Genomic DNA, 11,845 nt, shown 5'->3' on the forward strand with positions numbered 1-11,845 from the left:
CGGATTTGGGTTGGTTTGGGTTTCTTTGGTGGTGTAGAGGGGGTTGTGAACCAGGGATACTGTGGGTCACTCTGCTGCCAACAGTTTATTTGCAGTCCCTGGGGGTTGTTATCTGTGAGAACGCAGCCCCATCTCCTCCCATGCTGTTCCTTTGTGGGAACTCTGGGCATCTTGCTGTTGGACTTAGAGGCCACCAGCCATTTCCATACTCAAAGACCAGCAGAGCAGCTACGTGGCAGGCACAGGTCATGTCTTTAAGTTGCCTTTAGCCCCACTTTCTTCTGGGAGAAAGCAACGTCTGCAGTGAGAGCAACTGAGAAAGCTTAGGCATGGCAGCTGTAGCAGAAATGCTAAGTCAGGGCTTGAAGCAGTGATTGAGCACCTGGTGGGAAGGCAGGGCCAACCCAGGGCAGCTCAGGTGTATCCACTGCACTGAGTGACCAGAAGGGCTGGAGCCAGGATCCACCCCTGCCCAGACCTCACTTAAGGGTTGGCAGTGGGAGCAAGGGCTCTTGCTGGAGATCCCTGTGCACTGAGGCCTTCTGAAGGTAAGCAGCTTCTTTCCTTTATTTCTGTGCTCATGGCTGTTGCAATTGAGCAACTCCTCACTTGCTGCAGCCTGGGACCTTGCTGTTGGATTGCTGCCTGGTTGGCACCTCCAGCGCGCAGCATCCTGAGGCCACTCAGCTGCAAAGCTCCTCCACTTTTGATTCCTGGGTCGTTCACTCACTTTTCTTTTTAACACTGTGAAGTTTTTCCTATTAGCCAAGTTGTAAAGACAAGCAGAATGAAAGCTTCTGCAAACAGCAATAGATCAGTGGCAGCTGGTGTGAGCAGACCGATCCCATTGCCTTATTGATCTCTGTTAAAGGGGATTGACATTTTTCACCCAGTGCAGGTTCCTTCACTTTTACTGGAAGAATGGGCTTTCCTCCAGGAAGCTGGGCTCTGTTTTTTTCTACCATGTTAGTTCACAGCTGCCTTCCTATTGTACAAAGACTCATATCGTGCTTCTCCTGACATCCCCAGGTTTGCTGGTAATCTGTGTTTGAATCATGAAATGCACTTTTTAATGGACACGACATTCTGCTAACTGGAACAGTAACCGTTTATAAAACGAAGGTAACTCAGATGACTCAATGTTTCCTGCTGAGCTGCTTTCCTTCCCTCACTTGTGCCTTTCCATGGAGTTTTCAGCCGTCTCAGAACAGAAGCACTGGGAATTCTCCCAGTTGGGTTGAGTGCTCTGAGCTCCCTTCCATTGGTGCCAGCCTGGAAGGATTTATGAGCACTTTTCTCAGCCTGGCATGTGGTGTGCAGATGTCTCAAGACTGGCTCAGCTTTGAACTCCCTCTAACCGTTCAATTTTTTCAGTTGTGCATCGTTGTTAATTTCCTCCAACTCATCTTCTGGGGGTGGAGGGCTGGAAAGCAGCTTCTTTTTCCTTGCTCAGAGACAGCCTCTGTGGTCCCACAGAACAGAGATAGCAGTGTCACTCCCTTGGGAAGGGCTGTGAGATGGCAGCAGGGATGATGCTGGAGTTGCCCCATTCTTGAGAGGCTCGAAGGGGAAAACCTTCTGCCACCTGGGTGGTGTGCGTGCTGTGAGGATGCACTGAGATGTGCGCATTACCTGCCTGCCTCCTTCCAGCGCAGTGTCTGCTGGCTGGCATCTCGTTCAGATGCTCATACTTTCCCCATGGGTGTGTTTTCATTCACAGAATGAGTCACAGCAAGGGGCAGGAAGAGCTGACAAACAGCCTGCTGGTCCACACAGGCTGGGCGCACACAGATCCCTCCCTGTGGACACCCAGGGGATGCAATTCCCAGCTGCCTGAGAGGGAAATTCAGGAGCTCAAAGCTCTCAGCAAGGGCTGAGCATCCTATGCTGACTGTGGGAACTGATGACCTTTTGCAAATTGCTCCTTTGGGCCCTTTTTAAATTTGGGATTTTCCTCACATGTACTCCAACTGCATCCATCTGATGGGTCTGAGAGCCCTGCAAGGCACGGGATGCCAGCAGGTAGTGAACCCTGCTGCTGCTTCTACACACACACTGTTTTCAGAAAGGAAGTGGTTAGTGATACACCTCTCTGCAGAGAGAGTTCTACACTGTTCTGCTGTGTCCCGGCTCCCTACCACCTCCTCGTGTGTCTGCCCACTGCCTGGCACCAACACAGTGCAAAGAGGGAGGGGACAAGGTGTGGGGGATGGAGAGGGGCTGGGGAGAAATGAGATAACGCAGGGATTGATCCGTCCAAAGGTTAAGGAGCTGAACTAATTTAACTCCCGTTAGCTTATTTATTGTCCCTGAGTTATATTTGTGACTACGACTGAGCAGATTACTGTGGGATTGCTGGGTAGATTTAGAAACCCGGGGTGTTTTTCTAGCTCTGTGCATGTGTTTGTGTGCGTGTGCTGCTCGCTCTGAGCATTCCCCTTCCTCACTGCCATTAGGGACGAATGCGAGCACTCATCTGTACATTTAGAGGCAGAGAAGGGGGGGAAAAAATAATCTTGCTCATCAGATCAGAAGCTAAATTTATGCCGGGTACAACATATGCTCTTTGTTATACCATGAAAGCGTTGGGTAATAATTCCTCTGCCCTCAGAAACAGAGACACTTACTGCAGTAAAAGCATATAGATATATATAAAACCCTCCCACTGGTGGTAAACACATGCGTCATGTGTGACTGCTGGAAGCTGGTAAGCTCTGGATGGGGATGAGTAATGTTTGTTATGGCCCTGTGACTGCCAGGCACTCGGTAGCAGGAGCAGCGCGGCAGTGGCATAGGGCTGAAAAGAGAGACCAAAGTCTCATCCAGGCTTGGCTGCAGGCTCCCAGCTTGATCTGTTTGGCCTCCCCACTCCCTTGGGAGCCCCATGGCCACGTGAGGCTCTCTGCAGGAGTCGGAGGAGTGGGATGGGTGTCTCAGAGAGGGGCAAGGTGTGTTGCTCAGACAGCTTTCTCAGAGCCGTCTGCTGTTACATCAGTTTCTTTTCTGTCTCTGTAAAACAGCCACAAAAAACAATGACTAATTTCTCAGTGGAATATAAGTCAGACCTGGGGCTTCAGTGCCTTCTGAAGCCTTCCAGCTCCTCAGGTTGGAAAAATTTATTCTCTGGAAGAGTGGTAATGCTTTGGAACTGCCCAGGGAGTGATGGAGTCCTGGTCCCTGGAGGCGTTCCAGAGCCATGGAGATGTGGCACTGAGGTCAGTGGGCATGGTGGGGTGGGTTGAGGATGGACGTGGGGATCTTAGAGGTCTTTTCCAACCTTAATGATTCTGTTTTTCTTCCTTGAAGTTTGAGGCTTGTAGACCTGGCTGGGAAAGGATCTAAATGGGGAGCACGTGGAGAGCTGTCCTGGATGAGGCCAAGCACAGCAGGTAGTGCAGGGTGGTTTTGGAGCTTTCCATAGGAGTTGGACTCGATGATTCTTATGGGTCCCTTCCAACTTGAGATATTCTATAATTCTATGGGAATTTGGAAGTGTGGGGTCCAGGCTTTGTGGTATCACTCATAGACCTGCTGATGTCCCAGATGAACCCTAGTGATTGCTACACTGGGTCAGAAAGATCAGAGAGAGATTCTGAGGATGTCAAGGTGATGGCTTGGAAGACGTGGCTGTGGGACATGAGATCAGCGGGGCTGGTGCTCCATCCATTCATCCATCGTGTCTCCATCCATCACAGGTTGTTGTGATGAGGACACCAATGGGAAATCAATGAAAGAGGAAGAGCTGGTGTATGGAAAGTGCCTGTGCCCATGTTAGAAAGCAATATGTGTAAGGACAAAAGGGAAATCACACATGTGTATGAATACAAACTACTCATCATGGTAAGTCAGGAATAGAGCCATGAAGAACCATGGAGTGGTGCTGCCACCAGGAATCAGGGCAGGTCCCTTCCAGGTCTGATCACACTGAGTGCTGGTCCAGCACTGGCCCCAAAATCTTCTGTGTTAGCAGTCAGATGGAAATATCTTCCAGAATAAAGGCAGCAGTGTGTGGGGGTTCAGCTTGCAGGCAAGCCCAGACTGCAGTGCTGGAGCCATGCGTGTGGCTCCTGGAACATCGGCTCAGCTCCTCCAGCAGGTCTGCTGCAAACACATGGGGACAGCTATTGTGTGTACAGTCTGTGGCTGCTTATTTTATTTGTCGGGCAGAGGGATAATTGACAGGTGGCTGTCTGGAAGAGATGAAGCCCTCCAGCAAAACTCTGCAGCTCCAGCAAGATGCGAGCGACAGAGAAATGGCTCCAGAGGTGATAGACTTGTTACTTTTAACACCGCCAGAGATGGAAGGGAGCAGGGTTGAATCGCAGTTCAGAACAATCATACCTAACTGCTGAACTAAATAAAAGCGATGATTTCATACCGGTGTCTGCGGCTGCCTCAGACTGAGCTGGGATTAACGAGTGTGCTGTTGCCTTCGGAAGGGAAGTGCACGCCTGAGGACTTTGGGTTCCTTTTTTAAGGGGAGCATCACCCAGGAGGAGGGCAGAGATAGGGAATGGGTTGCACCCAAAGCAATGCTGATGTTTATCCTCCAGCTAACAAACGTTGCTGAGAAAAGCAGGGGAGAGGACAGTGTCTGTGGTGCCCTGGTACCCCATGGGCTGGTGCCCAGGCACCCCACCAGCTGCAGGTATTCATCTTTCCTTGTTTCTTTTTTTTTTTTTTTTTTTTGGTCCTATTTTTTTTTTTCTAAAAGCCCTGCTTGGGACTTTGATGCCTACAGATCTCCTCCAGGCCTGGCCCTTATGCTCCTCAAAGAGTCGGCACCTATTTTGATGACGTGAAGCATTATCTGCTCCAAACTCATAAACAAAAACAAGCTTAACCATTAACCCCCTCCATCACAGCACCCCAACCTATCGCTCTCTGAGAGCTGACTCCTCACAGGGCAGGTTTCTGTCTCTGTTTTCATCAATCTCAAGCAGTTTTTTAAACTGTTCACTAGAGTTTGCCCCCTGCTACGTTTATGATGTAGCACTACAGAGGCTCTCAGCCTGCCATGCTGCATGCTGTGGTGGTTTGGGACTGGCAGAGCTGAAGCCTGTTGGCTGCCTCCCTCTGCTCTCCTACCTCTGTGTAGCTTTGCAGCAAATCAAAGTGCAACAAATGGCTTTGCATCATGTCTTTGAGGAGCCCTGGGCCTTGTATGTTATCTTGAGGGCAGAGTATATGCTCCAATAAAAGAAGGCTTTATTACCAACTGCAACGGAGCTAAGGATCCAAACACGTATCGCCTTGTGAGTTTGTCGTAAACTCCCTTTTATGGCCCATCCAGTTTATGGCTGATGGAGATTTACAGTGGGAAGAAGGGGCCGTGTGCTCTAATTAATGTGGTTATTAGGCTGGGAGGGCTCAGCACAGCCAGCCCCGTGCTCGCCCTTCATCACGGCCCTGCAGAGCACACAGACAGTGTCTGTCCCCACATGAGGACTCACCGTATGGATGGGGAGCTGAGGTCAATTCTATGGGCTGCCAGAGGAGCTGAGCACAGTGTGGGGCAGTGGAGGCTGTGCTGAAAATATCCCATCCCTCCTGCTTGGGTGGTGCTTCTGTCAATTAGAAGTCATTGCTCCTCATCCGTCTTTGGGCTCTAGATGAGTTCTGACCCCAGTTCCATCCCCACCATCACTGTGGACCTGGGATGTGGCCCTGTTAATATCAGCCCGACTTCCATCACATGCAGCTGTGCTGGAATGAAGCTACAAATGAGGCAGATTTCATGTGGTTGCAGCTCCTCTCTGGGAATGCTTCATGCCGCTTTGCTCAGCAATTAAAAGCAAGGAGCTGGGGTGAGAACAGTCCTGCTAATGATTTGCAGTCCACTCCCTTGAGCTAAGCTGTCTTTGCAGAGCCAAAATTATATCATATCAGTCTCCAGAAGCTACCACAGAAGTTAAACATTAAGTGGCTTATGTTGCTGGAAACTTCCGTTGGCTTCAGCTTGATCACAGGTCAAGGATGCCGTCATCGAGAGCAGCCTTGATCTCCAGCAGCCGCCATGGAAATGGCCAAGCCCAGAGGGACTGAAATACAGCAGGGCCATAAATCTAGCCCTGTGGGGCAGCCCTGTGCTCCCGACCTCACAGAAGAGTGAGAATGCTGCTGGAGGAGCCCACAAACCCAGGAGGGGCTTCGGGAGCTGCATCAGGTGGAAGAGTGCATCCAACTCCTGATGCTGGAGAGCAAAGCGCTGATTTCCCACATCTCACCCAGCCATGAGAGCAGAGCCAGCTGAAATCCTGAGTGCTGAGAGGATGGTTCTGCCCTGATTTCACTCTAGGAATTTCCTGCAAAGCAAAAAAGGCACAGGTTGAGAGCTGCAAGGATTCTGGGGGCAAATATCCAGGAACTGGGCACCCCTTTGAGGCACGGCGAGGTCTGCAATGGGGAAGGAGAAAAAGATTCAGGGCTCTTTCTCACCACTATTATTAATATTCAAATTAATTAACTGTGCTGAGGGCTGGAGGAAATTGAATGTGGAGAACAACCTAAGCTCTGCTTTAGATTTTAAGCCATTCAGGGCTTTGATGTAAAGCTTGTGCTTTTATTATTATTATTTTTAAATCTCTTGATTTTTTTTTTTCTTTTTATGCAAACACCTGGCCTGCTTTAGAGGCGATATAACAGTAATAAATGATCCTTATTAATTGGCCGTTGGCTGATGGGGAGCAGCAGGCTCCCAGCAAAACAGGGTGCATTCATGGGGGTTATAGAGCCAGGTTTGGGGAGGGGATAATGGGGCTGAGCCCCCCCCAGCATCCCAGTATGGGGCTCCCAGCCAGGTAGGGAGCTTTGGTGAGGTTAAATAATAAAAAAAAAAAAAGCAGCTTTAACGAGGCAGAGCTTAAATACACGCACTCCCTCTTTACCCATTTATTAAGTAATAATGAAACACTTTTGTCAAAGCTTAGGCACCAAATTTCTGACACCAGATGAGCTCTAAAGCTAATCAGGGGCTGGAAAAATGGGAATATAATTAAGGCTGCTGACAGCCCCGTGTCATTAACCTCACAGCTCTCAGGTGCCATGCTGAACCACAGCTGCAAAAAATACTGTATTACGGGCGGTTGGTTTCAGCTGTGGAAATGAATTTGGCTTTTAATGGCTCTGTAATGTCTCTGGGGTTGAGGTGGTGGCAGGAGGAGGGTGGTGGTCTGTGCTGGGTCAGCTTGGCTGGAGCTGCTCAGTGGTGAGTGGGGGAAAATGAGGGCTTTCTGGGTGAGGGTTCAGGCTGGGGCAGTGCTGCTCCCTCCTCCCCCGTGATTAATTATTGTCATTATGAGGAGTGTGGGTGTCTGCTTTGTCCTACTGCCCAGGATTCCTGCTTGTATCCAGTGTCTTCTGACGTGGGGCTGGTGGTACCTGTGCCACCTACCTGCGCTGTGACTTGGCTTCCCATCCAACAGAATGGGAGGTAGCAGTGGGGACCTGGGGGTTCCAGCATCTCACAAGGCTGTTTCCTAGGCAGGCACTGTGGGACGTGAAAAGGGGGAAGGGTTTGCCTGGGGTGGAGGGAGCTGTGCTACTGCCAGGAATAGCACCCAGGCATCCCGTGACCCGAGCTCTCCTGCACAAAAACATGATAAGGTTCCCAGCACCGGGCACTGAGCAGCCATAGGAGAGAGCACTGCTGAGACTGCTGTCGGTGCTGCCTCTGAGGATGAGCAAAGTACCTATTAGGAGCTGATGAGCAGAATGGCACTGAACCTGACTCAGCTCCAATGTTAGTCATCATTCACCCTCTGCTGTCACTACGGGGAGATCTGCTGTCCCACACTTCCTAAGTGTGTCTCACGCTTTCTCTGCAGCCTTCTCAGTTTCTCGGGTGCAAAACTCAAGCTTTGGACAACAGCAGGAGCAGTCAGTTATGTTCTCACTCTGTCTGCTTTGGAAGTCCTGCAGCGTGCTGGTGTGACCACAGCCATAGGAGCAGGGCAGTTCAGGATAAATCAAAAACAAAAGTGCCATTATCCATATGGGACCTCAGGAGCGCATCGCGTCCCCCAGCAATTCCAAGCACTCTGGATATGGTTCTCGCTTGGTTTTAACTCAATTTCTTTGAGATGCAAATCAGAGGGATTATATTCAGAGGCTGCATCAGAAAGTCTTTAATCCAAATGGGCTATAAGATTTATTTGGAAGAGCCAAATGTCTTGTCTGGGACAGAAGCAACCGAGCTGAACTGAAACAGATGGACATAAAGGAAATTAAGCAACTCTAATGGTCTTATCCAGAGTTTCAAAGTATTTGGTCTTCGGAAAGCTCCAGCTCCTGGAAGCACGTGATGAGATGGGGAGATCAAGTTTCATTTAAAAACAGGCTTTGCAGTTCACTGAGAAAGACAATAATAATGTTTTTATTCCTCCTGTGTACAGAGGGAAGGCTGCCTTCCAAACCCCAGCTCCTCAGCTCAGCTCATGACGTCAGATGGAAGCGTATTGCACAACGTTTGAATTCCTTGTCTTCATCACAGTATGGTTATTTCAGTGGGCTGGATTTGGGATTTCAGAAGGTGGATTCTTCCCCGGGTTCTTGGGGTGCCAGGAGGTGATCGCCCTCATCTCTGCAAGGGGAAACCATCTGCAGCCTGAGCAGTGAGCCCTCCTGTTTCCAGCTGCGCCGTGCCCTGCTTGGCTCAGTGCTGAGTACCCAGAGCAGAGAAGCTTCACGTGTCTGTGCCTTGGCCATCCTTCACCCCAGTGCTTTTGGATTCGGATTAAATAAAAGGTGAGAGAAGTGGGGAGGGAAGGAGGGAGCGTGAGAAGGAGCTCATCCATTACCATGCTGCGCACAAGGCGGGAGGTCTTGGCCTTCTGGTTTGAGTGCTTATTCCCCATAAAATACATCTGAGAGAAATCAATACAAGAAGCACGCAAGAACTTAAATCAAAGCACAAAGAAGCTGCACTTGGCGAATGGAGCGACCTTGCAGGGAGCTTTCAGAGCCAAGGGCCCAGCCCTGCAGATGCGAAAGCTGTTGGTAAAAAAATAGCAAGGCTGGCATGCAGGCTGTCGTGTGCTGCCTTGGCACGGACCTCAGACACAATGATGTCTGTATAGGGAAACATGTGGACAAGAGGTGCTGGCCATAGGCTGGGTGACCAGCATGGGGATAAACTGACAGTTTTCCCCTAGAACAGCAAGGAGAGCTGATGTGCTCTGGGACAGCTATCTCAGTTCAACAGGTTGCACCTGGCTTGGCAAAGCACCGTGTCCTCTAGGCTGTAGCTGTGCCCATGCAAGACCTCAGCCCATAGGAACAAGCGTGCAGACCAGAGCAGGCTTTGCAAGCAGCAGGCTGTTTCCAGCAGCAGCCTGTGCATCCAAGCAGGGCCACCTGAGCGCAGGTGCCGGCTGCTGACCCCACTGCTGGGTCACAGCACCGTGCTGCAGACATCATAAATCTGCAGAGGTTTGCTGCAGTCAGAGCTCCACCTCTGCAGACCGCGGGGCGCATGTTCCCATGCTGGGAAATCTGACCCCATGGTAGCCTGAGAGACAGGAGAAGCCTGGGTTTGGTGTTTTGAATAAGTGGCTTTTTATCTGAAATCCCTTTGGGAGCATGAGCTCAGTAACCAATGAAATTATATCTGTTGTTTCAAGCAGTGAAGAAAACTTGGCCTGATGTTTATTGAGATTTATGGCTTCCCCTGAGCTTAATTGTCTTTGGGAGCCCTGGATCTTTTTAACGGTTCAGTTAAGTGGTACTAAGAAGGATGGTAATGGTTTGAGCAGCCTGCCCCCTTAGCATATCTCTTTCTCTCACACAATTTGCTGATATTTGGGAAATACAGCCAATGCACTCCCCTCCCGAGGTCACAGTTATTCATTGGTGTGAAACTTCAAGAGACAAAATCAGGTGTGAAAAGCTCCCAGGCAATGCCTCCTTGGTGAGGCAATAGCTTCAGCCCTTGGGGCCATGCAGCGAGGATGGGGAGGACACATGGGTTCACCTGTCCCCCTGCAGGGCCCTGTGGCCCCTTCTCCTTTTACTGCAGGTTCTTGGGTATATGTAGCTTCATTTGCTTGCTGTTGTTTCCTCCCTGCAGGGGATGCTTGGTGGTTGGGGCATCGGCGTCCATCTATGCACCAGCCCTTGTGATGCAGGGCTTGGGAAGGAGCTCCTCCCATTGGTCTGAACTGGGGAAGGCCCAGCTCCTACCTGGTGCTGTGTCCCAGTCGCTGGTTGACCATCCTCAGACCCAGCGCTGTCACCAGGAGCAGAGTATCGCCCTTCACACACCATTATTCCTCACCCCCAGAGCCTTTTCATCTCTTATCAGCTGTGACCCTCAGGCTCCCTTATCTCCCCCCAGCCATCCACCCAAGCCGTAGAGCTGTCAACATGGGGAATGACCTTCACCTCCTCGCTCACCTCCAGGAGATGCTGTGTCCGCTCGGCCGGGCGCATGGTTGGCTGCAGCAGCACTGCCTGCTGCCCGGAGCCAGGTAATTACAGCACCCGTTATGGTTCAGCGGGCACCTTCATTAATAAACCTCGAGTTTCCGAGGTGCCTAACTCAGCCATTGGAAACCACATCTGGCTGTAACTCTACGGCGTGTCTAAGCTTTCAGCTCATCTCCGACTGCCTAAGCGGTTTACAGGACGGGCTGTAAACAAAGTCTGTTTTGTTGGGGTTTTTGCGTGCTTTGAGGAAAAGAAAGCAAATGCATCCGCTGGGCTCATCTCCTCAGTGCAGAGCTGGAGGCTGACAGCTCCTTCTCACGTTATTTTTTGCTTCTGAGATAGCCCAAATAATGAATATATGGAGTCCTCCTATGCATGCATAGCTCTGGTGCTTGGTGCTGGGCAGCATCCTTGCTCTGGCACAAGGCGGGCTTGCAGGAGGGGCAGCCACCAATGGGAAGGATGCAGTTAAATTCCATAGAGATGTAAGGAGCAGAGATGGGTAAGGAGATGAGTCCGGCATCAAAGGGAGTGGGCAGGCAATATGCACCCTCTAGTAACCCACCAGAGCTCAAAGGCAAGTAAGTGCACATCTGTGCAGGGGAGCTCTGGGGTGTGCAGCTGGGAGGGAGGAATGGGCTGCTGGGGGTCTGCGCTGCTGGGCTGGACTGTGTCCCTAGCTCAGAGCCCTCCCCTGGCTGTGGGACAGGAGCTTGTGGTATTTGAGAAGTAGGATTCTGGAGCTGGGGACATGCAGACTGTTGGGTACCTTCCTGCTGAAGGGAAAGGGCACCAGCGTGCCTGCAGCCCTTTTTGCTAGAGCCAGGTGCTGGGGATGCAATGGGCTTGGACACGTTTGGGGCCAATGCTCACCATGACGCTGGGCATTGGCTGCCAACCTGAAAGTGAGGAGAGCTCTGTAGGAAAGGCTGAAATTTCTGCTCTGCATCCCTGTCACAGAGCAGGTGGGGACCACCTGTGTATTTCCCAGGTGTTGAAGAGGAGGTGGCAGCATTGGCTGTGGGTTGTTGCTGAACTCGCTCATGGATTGCTAATGATGTTTGTGAAAGCCCTGAATGAAGACCACACACGGGAGGCTCAGGCAAGTGATGTACCTTAGACCTGGAGGGTGAGAGGGAAAAATGCTTTTGTGCCTGACTCACCAGCTCTGTGCTAACACTGACTCATAATTACTGATCTTGATTCAGGGGAAAAAAAAGCGATCTATCTGCATTCAGACCTTTGGAAGAGGCCATTGCAACCTACTAATGAAGAGGGGAGGTGGTGCTGCTGTGCCATCTGCAGCCCCATGTAAGGTGTGGGGAGAGCATGGTGGATTGGCTCTGGGGGCTGTGATGAGCCCTGGAGATGAGGACAGTCTGATCATCCCCAACCCTGCCCAGAATTGGTCATGTAGGAG

At 50.9% G+C, this 11,845-nt stretch overlaps 2 long non-coding RNA genes across 5 annotated transcripts; both read left to right on the plus strand.

The window, feature by feature from the left end:
• The first annotated feature begins 442 nt into the window (after positions 1–442).
• LOC125702720 (uncharacterized) lies at positions 443–4,679 on the plus strand. The gene is made up of 4 exons (XR_007380671.1): positions 443–548; positions 1,030–1,122; positions 3,307–3,389; positions 3,696–4,679. It is a non-coding gene; the product is annotated as an uncharacterized LOC125702720 (long non-coding RNA).
• A 6-nt stretch (positions 4,680–4,685) lies between these two features.
• LOC125702721 (uncharacterized) lies at positions 4,686–11,528 on the plus strand. 4 transcript variants are annotated; one of them, XR_007380675.1, is made up of 5 exons: positions 4,686–7,207; positions 7,335–7,432; positions 7,827–8,745; positions 10,334–10,466; positions 11,386–11,528. It is a non-coding gene; the product is annotated as an uncharacterized LOC125702721 (long non-coding RNA). The 4 variants fall into 4 exon arrangements; XR_007380674.1 differs by having other exon boundaries at positions 7,335–8,745; XR_007380672.1 differs by lacking the exon at positions 7,335–7,432.
• The last annotated feature ends 317 nt before the right edge of the window (positions 11,529–11,845 follow it).

The sequence above is a fragment of the Lagopus muta genome, chromosome 19 (genome assembly GCF_023343835.1).
Source record: "Lagopus muta isolate bLagMut1 chromosome 19, bLagMut1 primary, whole genome shotgun sequence".
NCBI lineage: Eukaryota > Metazoa > Chordata > Aves > Galliformes > Phasianidae > Lagopus > Lagopus muta.